The 15,266-nt window shown below is 31.7% G+C and overlaps 1 protein-coding gene and 1 pseudogene across 1 annotated transcript in view; one reads left to right on the plus strand and one right to left on the minus strand.

Annotated features, from left to right (window-relative positions):
* ANO3 (anoctamin 3) overlaps positions 1-15,266 on the plus strand; it is a 330,657-nt gene that overhangs the window by 35,280 nt on the left and 280,111 nt on the right. The window lies entirely within an intron of this gene.
* LOC112476707 lies at positions 7,526-7,644 on the minus strand (annotated as a pseudogene).

A 15,266-nucleotide genomic window follows, 5' to 3' on the forward strand; every position in this document is an offset into this window, starting at 1 on the left:
GCTGGGGACGGGGGGGTGGAGAGAGAGAGAGAGAGAGAGAGAGAGATGAAGAAAATGAATATCTTTGGAGTATCCATACCCAATAGTGAGAAATCTGGCTCCCATTACCCATAATATATTTATACATTTTCTTATTTGCTCAACAAACTACTCATAGTTTCTTAACTATTAGCACATACTACTGTGATAAAAGGAAAAAGAAAAACCTATTAGCTATGGTTTCACATTTATGTAATTTCTTTCTTTTCTTTTTTTTTTTTTTTTGGTCTTTAACCTGGGGGTATTAGTCAATTTAAAGTATTCAAAAGTTTCTTAATTGTGTTTGTTTATTCCTTTTATTTACTTATTCCCATCATCATGGTTTATTCATATGAAATATGGTTATTTTGGGTTTTTTTATATTCCATTTTACGTTCCCTCCACCATTACCATTCTGTTTACTCATTTGTTTGTTTATAAATGTGAAACATTACTCTGGTTCTAAAAGCTAGGTATATAAATAAAGATATACTCTAACAAGTATCTCTTCTATATTTTTCACCCCAATCTCATGTACCTTCTAAGGTCACCATTCTCAATAATGTGTACTTTATCCTTCCTGCATTTCTTTTTGCCCAATGAGCAAGTACATGTATATAATCCTCATTTCCTCTTTTTGTTAAACACAGGTAAAAAAACTATAAATAATCTTTCATACAACAGTATATTTGTTTATAGAACCCTCATTCTGTTTTTACAGCTGCATAGTATTCCATCCTGAACATGCATTACAGCTATTCAATTACCTTTCTATATGTAAGAATTCAAATCACTTTCAGTATTTTACATTTATAAAAATGACTCAGTAAATAAGCTTATATATGTGTATTTTCATAATACTATGGATAATTTTCTAGAATTAAAATTACTGGATCAATATGTAAATACATATATAGTTTTGATGATTATTGCCAAAATCCCTTCAAAAGATTGTATCAATTTGCAGTCATTCATTATACTTCAAGCAATCTTCTAAAAGTTTTGGGGATTTATTTTTTTTTTTGCCTCAAAAGAGTTTAAAATTTTTTAAAGAATGAAATATTTTAAAAAGAAATATGTGTGTTTCTCTCATAGCTGTGGGATTGATGGTGTGAAATAATTCAAGTATGTAAAAATCTTCAGTCATCATATTAGATTTATTTACTCCATGACCCTTTTTGAGTCAGAAATAGAGATACATACAGTTGCAAAAGATTTTTAAATTTGGGAAAACATATATTTGAGGTCAAAATTCAATTATTTATAAATTTTAATTATTGAAGTTTCTCTTTTACTGCTCACCTCTTCTCTCACAGTCCCAACTATATTCAATTAAAATGATTAAGATTTGTAGTATGGCAAAACTGGATGTGAATTTCAGTTTTCATTTCATGCAATATTAATAGTTTGCATATCATATCTAAAATCTAGGTTTTTCATTCTGTATAATTAGTTTAAATTATATTTCCTTTGGTGTATATTGTTAAGATTTGATGTAATAACTTATGAAATTTTTAAAGAGAGCATCTGGAATAGGGTATGCTTCAAATTATATTTTTTCTTTCCAAAAAGCATGTGGGATTGAGATTTTATTAATTTTTTATTTTTTTAAATATTTGCTCTTTTTTTTATCAATGAGCATCATATAAAATTTTATTTATGTGACTTTTAATTATACTTTTGTTTGTCAAAATGTTTCCTATTGCAATACATTTTATATAAATTTTTGAAAATAAAACAAAGCTGACAAATCATATGTAAATCTTAAGAAATTGCTATTTTAAAAAATGATTCTAATATATATCTGAAGATTTTTTCTTTTTCTAATAAACATTAGTCATAGAAAAATAACAAAAATTATTTTGCCTGTGTTATTATAATGAGAGTTAAGAGCTTTATTATTTCTGACTATCAATGTAAGTAAAAGTCTCTATAATAAACATTTATTTTCTTTGTAAACTGAAAACAATAGCAAAAACAATTCAGGTCCCAATACATGTATCAAAGTTTAAATGCTAATCCCTAATTCTAACAAATATTCTATAGTTTATAATTTAGTACATTGCATAAGTCTTTAATATTTACTTAACCATTGGACTATGCTTAAATGAAAATGTTTATAAATGTCATGAGTTGGTGTGAAATTTAAGGGCTGTGCTGATTCTAAAATAAAGAGTCCTTCACTTATGTATGAGTATGGAAGACAAAAACTGGACTGTTTCCATGGACTGTTAGATAAACGGTGTAGCAATTTTATAAACCAAAGTTTCTAAGTTTAAACAGTTTAAAGAATCTCTATATGAAAATATCTTTCTCTGTCCCTGCTATCATCCTTTGTGTAATGTACATGAAATTATTTATGTGTGTGTTCATGTGTATAACACAGAATTACATTTACAGGATTCATACCATATTAAACTCAGAAAGATCAGCTTGTCAGTTTAGCTTGTTGAAATCACACAAAAGAAACTTGCTCATTTATTTATTTTGTCAGCACAATTTCTATAGGAACAATTTCTATGGGGATCTCTCTTGAATGTAAAGCTAAAAAAGTGATTAAGTAATATTTTATTAGTATTAGTGACATACAATTATTTTTAATATGTTCAAAATTTGCTATTAAATTTAGTGCTCTTAATTTAGAATCACAGATTAAAGCTGAAAAGAGATTAGGAAATAATTTAGTTTAACATTAAAATTCTCTAAAGTTTGGATCCCCAATTTTTTTTAATTTAAAGTGTCAACATTAAAAACAATTACATACATATTTATTTATTTATTCATCCAGCCATTTATTTATTCATTTAATAATTATTGGGTGCCTGCTATAGCCAGGAAATGTTCTGGGCCTCACATAATTAAACAAAATAGGCAATGATTTCTTCACTGGTGTTGATTATATTCTAGAGTAGAAAAATCCATAAATAAAAAACAATAAATATGAAAATTATATAGTATTTTAGAAGGCGATAGGTGTCACACGTAAAATATAATGTAGAAAAAAGAAAGGGCTGTAGGGAGTCCTTATATTATTACAAGTTATTGCAAACATCACTTTATTTGTTGCCTAGAAGTTAATTATATACAGTTCTCATAACATATTTAACGGCTCCATTGTTGGACAGTTGTTTTCTGGATTTATCTAAAATTTAGAAAATCTAATTCAAATTCTACCAACTAGAGATAACATCTTTTAGCATTTTATTTCTACTAATTGTAATAAATGCCAAGTAATGCCCTGCCTTCACAGCTCTCTACTGGCTGTTTCCTCTGCTTGCACCCTTCTTTCTCTCCGTCAGCCCAGGGTGGCTCTTTCTCACAATCGAAGTCTCAACTCAAATGTCATCCCATCACAGAGACTTTTTCAGCCATGCTATTAAAGCATCCCTTCCCCTTGTTTGCTTTCTCTCACATCACTCATTTTGTTTTCCTTGTAGCACTAAGGTTGATTTGTTTACTTGTTTATTGTCACCTTGCCCTCCTTCCTTAGCTCTCTGAGTACCCAACTCTGTCCATCTTGGTCTCTGCTATAACCCTGGTCTCAGTGAAGTATCTGGCCCCTCTGCATATGACAAAAAGAGCATAGGTATAATCTCTATACATTCAAAAAATTGTGCGTAAATTCAGGTTGGAGCACTGTTAACATCTTTAGCTGTACTGGTGCTTCCTTGATAGTATAACTATTTTCAAACATGCCTTTTGGTCAGTGCTATTATAGAAAAATAAAACAGTGGGCTATTTCAAAGGTGCTGAGTTTGTGAGTGCTGAAAACTGTATTTGCTGGAAATTATATAAAGCACCAGCATTGCATTTTGTCCCTATGTTCCTCAGTCTTATGGGAATTTTTTCATTGAAATTGGTCCCTAGCGACATAAAATATCAGAATTAGACTTTGCTAAAATGCGTTCTTTAAATATACTTTCTCTTTTTGACTTCCAGTTTTACAAGAAAAATATTTGGATTGCCTGGGTAATTGGTATGAGTCTAATTTTATCTAAACTTAATGTATGATAGCAATTTAATAATTCCCTTGACTCTGGCTCTCACCCAAATTTAAACTACGGTCATATTGTGAAAAGAGATATCTCATTACACCTGAATATCCAGTGGGAGATTTCTCAGGCTTCAAACATGACCATTAAGTCATGTCTTAAATGTAAAGATCAAATTCAATACCATAATAAAAATAGGAAGACCCAGGAAAAAAAAATACTGCAAAACATAAGTTTGTTTCCCAGAACTGAGATAATTCTATGCCTCATGAGAGCAACAATAAAATTGCTTACATGACAGCTGTGTTAGAATTTCTCCTCCATCCTAGCAATGGACATTTCTGAGCTATGGGAGTTGACAGTTCTGGATTTAGACAGAAAAGTAATCCTAAAAAGGACCTTTGTACCGAAACACATCCCCCGATTTAGTCTGGGGTCTTAAGCTTCATCACAGAATTCTCACTTTCTTACTCTAATACTCGTAACACACCTAGCCAATATATATTACCAACTTCGTGCAAATTAATCTTTTAGGTGTTTTTCCCCATGTATGCTCAGATGCATTTCTGCTTTAAAGAAATTACTCTGTAGATGTAGACCAATAACTTCGATACAGACAATAAATGCTGTTATAGTAGAAATTAAAAGCTAGTATTTGCAAGCATTTACTACATTATAAGAATGTAAGCATTTTGTAAAGCTTATTTAATTTAATAATTCCCATAATCGTGCCAGGTAGTGCTAGTAATCTGAGTTTTACAGATAAGACCACTGAGGCACAGGGGGTTTGAAACACTTAACTAAGGTTATTTAGAAAGCAAGTTATGGAGCTGGGATTCTAACCCAGGCAAGATCTGATTCCATGGCCCTTGCTTTTAATTATTCTGCTAGGATCAAGGTATGAATAGGATTCTCAGAGGACGAAGATAAGTAATATTTAATTAACTTTTAGGTGAGATGCTGAATAGAGAGCTTTCAAGGAAAATAAGAAAAGATAACAGTTGAAATGAGCTTTGAAGGATGCATAATTTTCCAAGCAGATGATAAAAGAAAGGATATTTCAGCAAGGAGAATAGCTGGAACAAAAACAAAAAAGAGGAACTGATGATAATTAGTACTGTTACAAACATTTCTTTGTCTCCTAAATAATGTTTAAATTAATTGAACTAGCATTTGAGAACCGATGTGATCTTCCCTTTACCTAAATGTCTAGTCCTGTCTTTTACCGTTGTCTTCTACTGTCTGCTTTACATATTGTAATATGTGCTGTTTCTTCTATCACCTCTGTGCCTTTCTACGTTTTTCTCTTCATTCATACTATTTCATCCATATGAAGTCTACTTAATAGATCTCCACCTGTCCTTCTTACACTTAATCTTCTAGTTTAGAAATGTCTTCTTCATAAAACATTTTCTTCCAGGGCATAAGTTCCTGTTTCTCCTCTTATTCTATCCCATAGCACTTTCTCTACAATTGCTCAATTGTCCTTGGCATTTATTACTTCCCCAACATAGTTTATCTGTGTATGTATTTTTGTATCATTCCATTCATTCATTAATAATCATATATCTATCATATGTTTATATACACAAAAATTTACCAAAAAGCCACATTGAAAGGAAAGTTGTAGCAGTTAAAGTCTTGGGCTTTGTAGTCTAATGCAACTGGAAGGAAATACTAGTTCCAAGTTTACTAGCTTACAGACTAGCTAGCAAGTAAATCTGAAGTTTAATCTTCACATCCAAGATGTAGGTTTAAAATATGTCCCTCAGAGCACTGTTGTGAAGATTAAATCAAGTAGTAAAATGTAAAGAGCTTGGCTCTGTGCGAGCACTAACAGAATGATAGCTATGGTTATTACTATTGTTGAGATGCACAGAAGTTCTCAGGAGCAGGCATTTAAGAATCGCAGATGAAGAATACAGCAGCATTTCTCGATTTTTAGTTCTTATATTTATTGTATATAGTAATCACCTTTAGAGTTAGTTAAAATGCAGACTCCATGGCTTTATTCCCAAAGATTTCTGATTCTCTTAAGTCTGAGTTTAGAATCTTCATTTTTTAAGAAGCAACCTGAGTGACTGTACTACAGATGGTTTAGGGACTGTATTTTGAAGAATCTGAAGAAATGCCAAAGCAGAGACATGGCCAATGAAAATTCTCAGAAAAAACAATATGCTTATTTTGTCGGATGTGCTAGCCTGGATGTAATTAATCTCTTATCAATCTTTTTCCCATTCACCCTCTCTCTCATTTTAGAAGGAAAAAAATAAAAAATAAAAGCCCTTTTCTTTATGCATGATATTCCCAGATTATGTATTCTCTACAAGAATAGAGGCTCCGATGCTTACATAAGAATTATCTTATATTTCTTCAATTTGTAAAGAACAAAGGAAAGCTGTAATAAAGCCAAAAAAAGTAAAAAGAAGAGGAGGAAGGGGAAGGAATCTAAATTCGAAAGCTGTTGCTTATGTAAGATTCACTTTTGTTTGGTAAACTAAGGTGGTCTTTTGTTCCTCAAAATGAAATTTAAAGTCCTTTTAATTTTAATTATTCTCAGAAACAGAACATTTTTCTTTACTGAATAGCCACCAGAATTTTTCATGGGCAAAGAATAATATCACCTATCACTGAATCTCAAATCAAGATCTCATGGGAAATGGATTTATTTTTATTCTGTCTTCTTCTTTGAGGTTTTTACAATTTGAAATGTAAAAGCTTCATTCCAGAGATTCTGATTCTTTATTCTCCTATATAACTAAACTAAAATTATTACATTCAAGAATTTCACATAATTATTATGTAATATTTACTCCACATTCAGTTTTCCCCTATTGTCCCAATATCTTTTATAGTTGTTTATTTTTATAATCCCAGACAAGGATCATACATCACATACAGTTCATATGTTTATTTAACTTTCTTTAATCTAGAAGATTCCCCTGCTTTTTGGTGTGTGTGTGTGTGTGTGTGTGTGTGTGTGTGTGTGTGTGTGTGATGACCATTTGTTTTAAAGAGTCCAAGTCATTTCTTTTGCTGAGAATTTGCCCTATTTTTTATTAAAAAAAAATTTAATTAGAAAAATATTTAATATTTTAGAAAGCTATAGATATAAAATATCCTGATCAGGGCATTATATTAGGAGGAATATGATGTCAACTGCTCCCACTTTCAATGATGTAAATTTTAATCACTAAGTGAAGGAGGAATCCACACGATTTCTTCATTGTAAAATTATCTTCCCCTTTTGTGAATTACAAATAATCTATAGGATGATTCATGAAGTTTTTGTGAATATTCTCTTTTAATGTTTTACCCAGTAATTTAGCATCCTTTGGTTACTCTTGCCTGAATCAACTATTATAATAATAGTTGTTTAATGACTGTTTTTAATTTAATCATCCCTTATTTTTTAGATGTCATTCTAAAGTAGAGCTTTTCCTCTTCTCCTTCCAACTCATTTTGTTATCACCTAGGACTCAGATTTTTCCTTTCCCCCCCCTTTTTTTTTTTTACACCTACAGCACCTGGCATTCCTAGGTGGTCTCCCATCCAAGTACTAACCAGGCCTGACTCTGCTTAGCTTCTGAAATCAGACGAGATCAGGCACATTCAGGGTAGCATGGCCGTAGATGACTTTCTACTTTTTTAAAAATTTAATACACTTTCTTTAATATACACACTGATAATAAGAATACAACTTTCACAAACTGAACACATCCCTGTAATTAGCATCTGGGTTAAGATAGAACATTACAGTACATTGAAGCTCCCTACAGTGGTTACACGCCAAGTATAACCACTATTTAGAAATCTAACAGTATTTCCTAGGTTTTCCTGTGTTTGTACTTGAGATTAATAGAATCATATAATATGCATGTTTTTGTATCTGACTACGTGGATCAACATAATATTTATAAGATTCACTCACATTGTTGTAGGTAATTCTTTATCCTTGCTTTCTGGCATTGCATCATGGACCAATATAAAAATACTTTTATGAACATTCTAGCATTCATGTCTTCTGGTGAACTTATAAACATGTTTGGTTTTTTATTGTTGTTGTTCTTAAATTAAATGGGATATAACCCATTGCTGTCATAATTCCTTTTGATGTTCAAATTTTCCAAATTTGACCAATTGCTTCAAACAAAATTCTTTGTCCTTTAACAAGTCCAGTCAATTTTTCTGTATTCCTTTATTTTCTGAAACAATAAAATGTTCTAGGCTTGCCTTGAATTTCTCCAGATCTAGACCTAGAATCAACCATTTTCCCCAGGAGACCTGGTCTTTTTAGTGCCCTTTCAGTGGACAGTGTTAGGAAAATATATTTTAATATGAATAATTAAATTGTATTAATATCTACAATATCAACCCATATTTTACTTTTTTTTGGCCTATTCTATGTTTATATCTCATATCTCTCAGTAAGACCTTTGGCTCACAAAACTATTTTTCACATTTCCTCGGCACTACAGCATATACACTATTTCCAGAGCTACTGTACCAACAAACTAACGAGTAATATTCAGGATTTTTTTGCTCTTTTTCATTGTTGCTTTTACTTATTCCACTGAGACTGTACAGTTTCAGTATTTGAGTTAATTATTTTATTTTTTTTCTCCTCCTCTCTCCAACTTTAACATTCTTATATTATCAATTTGATCTGCATTTAAGATTAATCTTATCTGATTGTATTCAATTTTATGATTTTCCTTTATTCTCAATGATCAACTCTTATACTTTGCATATATGACATATTAACATGGTTAAAAATAAAAAAATATACTCAGCAAAATTATATTCCCTTTACTGTCCCTTCTACCTTATTCTCTGTAGGCACCCACTTTAAATTCTGACTTACTATGTTACTATGTTTATTTTTCAAAAATAAGATTTTATATAGTTATTCTTAGTTTTCCTCTATTTTATAAAACAAAAGTAGAGCAAATTGCTTTTTCTAATTAATAATATATCCTGGAAATTACTCCATACCATTTCATGAAGACTGTCTTTTCTTTTTATACCCACAGAGTAACAGTACTTCATAATTTATTGAATTATTTTCTAGAATTTTATTATTATTATTAATGCCAAATGAATAAAAACTGTACATGTATGACTGTATATTTGATATCCGTGAAGGAAGATTTCCAGAGTTAACTCCTAGAAGTAGTACTATTGAGATACCCAGTATATACTGTAGAAAGTTTTTTAAATTATACTTTTATTGCCAATTTCTACTCCAGTGGGTGGTACCATGTTGTATTCCCATCAGTAATGTAAGAGAGAGCCTGTTCATCTATGGTCTCGTAAACAGAATGTGTCAGACTTCTTGGATTTTCACCAATCTGATAAATGAAAACTGGTATCTGAGTGTAGTTTTAATATATATTTTTCTTTTTAATGAGTAAAAACTGAACATGTCATCATATTTTAGGGCCAACTGCATATTTTTTTAAGACTGTCCATGTTTATTTTTCTCTCGAATTTTTGGTATTTATTTCCTTGATTAAGAGTTCTTTATATACTAAAGTTTTACCCCATTTTTTTGTGATAAATACTGAAAATATTATTTTCTCCCAATGTTTTTTCTTTTGATTTTCCTTATGATGTTATTTTTTATGTATCCAAATTTATTATAATTTCTTCTAATATATCAGGATTTTTGACTAAATTAAAAAAATCTTTTCTTTATACTGAGTTTAAAAGGTTAGTTATGTTTTTTTATAATGTACATTGTTTCATTTTTTGCTGTTAGATCTGATTTGCTTGAAGTTTATTTTTATGTATAGTGTGAGGTATTTTTATGTATAGTGCTCTTTTTTTTTTGTCCAATAGTGACCCAGTCATCCACCTATGTGTTTTAATATTTCATTTCTCCCCAGTGATTTGAATGCCATTTTTATCAAATATTTAATTTCTCTATGTACATAGTTCTATTTCTAAATTTTCTCATTTATTTCATTGAGCTATTGATGTATCTATGTACCAGTACCAAAGAGCAATAAACTTCCTCAATTACAGTGACTATTAGAATGGTAAGCACTTTAGTTTTTGTTAGTCATTGAAACCAAGAGACAGGACACTGGGTGTTGAAGGAAGTGGTATTTGAAGAAACCGTTGTTTCAATTCAGTTTAATTAGTAATGGAGCCTTTTTCAAGTACCGTCTCTGTTTGTGTCATCTATTTGTTTCAAAAAAATGAGAGTATTATTGAAAAATCCAGATATTTTATTTAATTGAGAACTTCAGTTACTTTTAAGAAATAGGATTTAAAATTTATAACTTCCAAGCCGATCCGTTTCAAGTTAGCCTTCTTTCCTAGATGAGATTATTATGTATGACCCCGATATTAATTTTGATTTTTATTTTCTTAAATGAATGACAAATACAGAGAACTGAATAAAAATTATGTTAAATGGTATTTATTACAACAAAATACAAACACTTTCTTTCAACGATTCTATTCAGTTTTATCTTTTTGAAATCAATTAGTGGAACTAAACTGGATTATGTGTGCTGATATTATGTACCCAGACATAATTATTCTGTTGAAAAGATGTTGAAATTGTAAAGTTTTTTTTTTCTTTCTTTGTAATATTCTTTATTTTGTGGAATGTATTATTCTTTTTTATTGCTTTTTGATTTCTATATTTCTTTTAAATGAGAATTATAAACTTAAGCAATGATAAAATACTGACCATAACTTATATTTGCATAGCTCTTCAAAATATTTTGTAATGAAGGCTGATTACCTATTTTTGACACTGCAGCATATTAGTTGCTATATTTGAACAGGACCCACTTACTCTAGACACCCTTCAATAGCACTGTATACCTACAGGGTTTTTGTTTACACAGGACTTTGTGAAGACAACAAAGTATTACTTATTAAAAATTAAATGTATTCTGTGGAATGACTTGATCACATTCTACTATGTAGTTATCATAATAGATGATATGTCCATGATAACACATAGACAAGAATATAGTGATATTCTGATATTAATTCTCAATCGCTACACAAAGGAACAGAAGAGATGCCTTAGCCAGCTTTGGCTAAAGGAATAAATTATGTGGTATTCTGGTCTCTACTACTTCTTGAATTATACACTTCTTTCTATGTCTCTTCTGGTGGCCCACGGTGATTGTACTAAACTAATTCATGCTCTTTTTTTTTAAGGACTGATCAGAAAAGGAACATAAATATTTTGAGTATTTCTATGTCCTTAAATGTATTTTATTTTATCTAATTTAATATACTGTGAGCTATTTCTGTTTATGAATTTGTACACATTTTACATTAAGTAGTCTTTTTTAATTGATTCTTATAAAAATAATTTCCCTCCAATATAAACTAAACTCTCCTGCGGGCCAAAATCAGAAATCTTAGTAGCTTAACACAGATGATGCCCTCGTTTTCTTTTCATGCAAAGTCCTTACATTTCCCTTCCAAGTAGTGTCTCAGGAACCCAGATTTATGGATCTGAGAGCTTTGTTCTCTCAACATGTGACCTCCACTCTCACTGCACCCAAAAAAGAACATAGAGAATAAACATCTGTTGTTTCCACTGACAGGAAGTGGCCCACATCATTGTGACTTGTGCTTACAGCCCACCGGCCAGAACAGTACAATTTGCCCCAACCTAACTGTACTCTAACTACAGGGGAGGTGGGGAATGTAGTCGAGAATATGGAATACTTGGTAAGCAATAACTGCCACTTGCTCTGCAAAAGCCCTGCTTATAAATGTAAGAAAGACTTTCTTTTCTATTTAGTTATTTGAAGTTTTCTTTTTTCTTGCAGCTCTGAGGGCTTTATGTTTTCTGGTTGTTGCCTTTTTGTTCCACCAATTTGTGCTGATGAATACAGAGAAAGAGTAGAATATACTGTCTCTGGAGGACAAATTAACCATTGCATTCTGAGCTGAAGAGGCCACGATGGGCATAAATCTAGATGCCATGACATTCTCTGTGTAACACGTGTAAGCCTTCCCTAGGTCAAGATACTTCATGTATTCCTGTTTAATCTTTTCGTTTTCAATATACATATTACCGTTAAATGGTCAAAATGGTCAAACTTCCAAGGGATACTATTTTACAGCTTTCTATTGCCTGAGGCTTACATATGCTGTCAGTGAGCTGATTTCATGGAAAAACTTCTGTTGAATTTATCACTGACATCCTTCAGTGTTGAAGCAGTTTACCACCTGAAATAGAAGGCTGAGGCACTGAATTGATAATCATCAGAACTAAATTATCCTTATAGTTCTGTCACTAGCTAGTTGTTTTTTCTCTCTGGGCATGTCACCAAACTTCTTCAGGCATTAGTTTCTTAATCTGTTAAATGAAAGTGGCATTATAGGAGTCATTTTCCAACTTTTGTACACACACAACCTGTTTTTAAGATAAAATCTTAGGACCTCTACAAATAAACAGGAAAATGAAAATTTTCTAACTGAAAAGGGAGTGCAAGGAGGGGACAGGAGGCTTACCCTTGTACTCTGGGTCACAATCTGAGGCACAGCTATCCAATTGTAGATCTTCAAGTAATAGCCTTCGAAATCTATTGTATCAGAAGTTTTCAGGAATTCCCACTCCTAATGTCTATGATTTTATAATTCAAAAGGAAGAATCTTTTTTTTCTTTTCTCTATAGATCAAAGTTAATAATTTGCTGCGAACACTAAGAAATGTATGAATTGAGTTCCCTTGCATTTTTCTAACATTTAAAAAGAAAGCAGCAAAGAGCATTATTTTAAGTGAGATAGTGCCATGTGTATTAAATACATAAAATATTCTCAAGTATTTCTTGAATTATGTTTTTTTTCCCCTAGAGGAAAGGGTGTCCTAAACTTTTATATCAAAGATGTAAATGCAAAATTAGAAGAATTATTGTCTTATGTACCCTATAAAGTGTTTTCTTTTCATAAAACTAAATTTAACTTTAGCCTTGACTTCAAAAAGAGACTCAGAAAATCACATTATTTAATACAAATTTTAAAATGATATACTCTTTCAGTTACTGATTCAATCTGATTCTGGAGTATAAAATATCCAAAAGCATCATGAGAAAAGTGATTCTGGAGACACCGGCAGGCTAGCAAAGCTATGGATTATTGGAATCCCGATAGAAAATTCTTTTTACTCTCCAGATGATTTTTCCTGTGATTTGTGTACTAAAAGTTCTGAGTCCTTTACACAGTAAGGCCATTAAGGACCCTGATATGTGAATTTGTGTTCATTAGTTTTCTATTATTTAAATTATCTGAGCAGTTTTCAAACTCTTTCATGTAATACGACTTCTACCACCTCTTTTAGGGAAAGTGAGTCACTGTAGTGAATAACATCAACCACTTGGTGTTCCTAATTATTAAATCTGTATTTTCTCTCTTATTTTATCCAAGGCTTTGCATACACAAACTCTTGCGGACATATGAAAACCTCCCACCCGCAAACCCCTACTGATACGTATTAGACAGATAGACACAGGCATTTATATACCCTCTATGCCTATTTTTTTTTCCTTACCGTTCACCTAGTGAACCACAGTTTATTAAAGATAAAACTTTTGAACTTTTTGTGTTATTTCTAAGTTGGAGCAAAATTCACATGTAAGATAGAAAAGTATTATACTAGTGCCCAATAAACCAGTTAAATAACCTACCTGAGAGACTCATATCACTGACCCTAATAAAAGCACATGGGCAGTGTGAAGTGAGAGCTTCTATTGTTAGAGTTTGGTTAACCAAAAGGCAGATCCCACAAGACTAATGATACTGGGGACCATAGCCATCCTGTCTTGCATGGAAATGCAGGAAGCAGAGGGCTTCTGTAGCACTTCACAGGCATCATGACCATGACCATGACCATGTTTCATGGCACTGTCTGGTAGATGCCATTGCTGTAGCCCATAGCACTTCTCTGCACACACCAGTCAGATGGCTGCACCAATGCTTTACAGCTCCAGAAGAATATACTAAAACATATAAAAATACGAGGGTAACTTATCTGATACATTTTTGAAAATTTGTAATGAGAGAATGCTTTAGTTTGACGACCTTAAGAAACCACTGAATCAAATGCTTTTTTCTTTGCAGATGAAATTAAGAAATAATGACAGTCCTATCTAAGACCTAATAGCTAATCAACAGTAAAAATGGGATCTGAGGCTAGAAAACCCCATTGCTAATCCATTATGCCACCCCACCTTGTGTTTGTAAAGTTTGAAGTCAAATCTCAATGAGTTTGTGCCAATCCCTGCCTTATCTGGGCTTCAAGGTCAAGGCCTCTGAGACAAACTGCTCATTTGCTTGTCCTATCTGTTCTACTAGACATTGAATAGATCATATAGGGGCCAGAATGGCAGTTTGGGAAAATACAAGAAGGCATGCTCAACATTGACATGCAGTGCTAACCAATCCATCTGCATTCTGCAATTTCATTTTAGAAGGAATTGCCAACACCTGGAGTATGCTTTATGCTATGGATTTGGCCATTTGGAAATAAATTTGACATGCCAGGCTTTTGACCTTCACAAGGCTGGAGTGTTTCCTTTCAAGGCTATGATTTATGAGTGCTTGTAGAATTCTCTGGAAAGATATTATCAGTTTATATCATGCACTAAAGTAAAGGTCATAGCTGCTCCTATTCAGTCAATTTTGGGGGATAGAGGGCCTAAATATTTTAAGATGTAGTAGATTGCTATACCTCCTATCTAACTAGAATGACCTTGAATGGAGACAAGATAAATGAACATACAAAAGGATAAAATCAGAGCTGGAGAAATAAACTATCTGGGCCAGAAAATCTATTTTTAAAATGACTAAATTACAACAAACGAAATTACAATCTGTCTATATTTTTCAAAACCATTACAAATATTGCTGTTATTTTAGGAATTTATTGCTTAGAACATAGAGAAAAAAAATGCATTTTGTAAACATTCAGTTCTTTCTCAAGCTTGAGATTAGTCTTACTGGTAGCTGGCAATACTCGGGTTTCTGTTTAATGTTATTCATTTTGTTATGCTCTTTTAAATGCCTCTCTACCCTTTAATGATTTGAAACAATAAATATTTTAACATAGAATGAGTCTTTATAATAAACTTATACCAAACAAATATTAATAAAATTTAATAAAGAATCATCAGTATAAATAGTAGGGTTTCTATATCTAGTTGAATAATATAAGGTTAAAAATTCTGTAGAGTTCAGAATGTGTCACTAAATATTTAGAAGGAAGATGTGTTTCAGG

This window comes from Pteropus alecto, unplaced genomic scaffold (genome assembly GCF_000325575.1).
Source record: "Pteropus alecto unplaced genomic scaffold, ASM32557v1 scaffold71, whole genome shotgun sequence".
Classification (NCBI taxonomy): domain Eukaryota; kingdom Metazoa; phylum Chordata; class Mammalia; order Chiroptera; family Pteropodidae; genus Pteropus; species Pteropus alecto.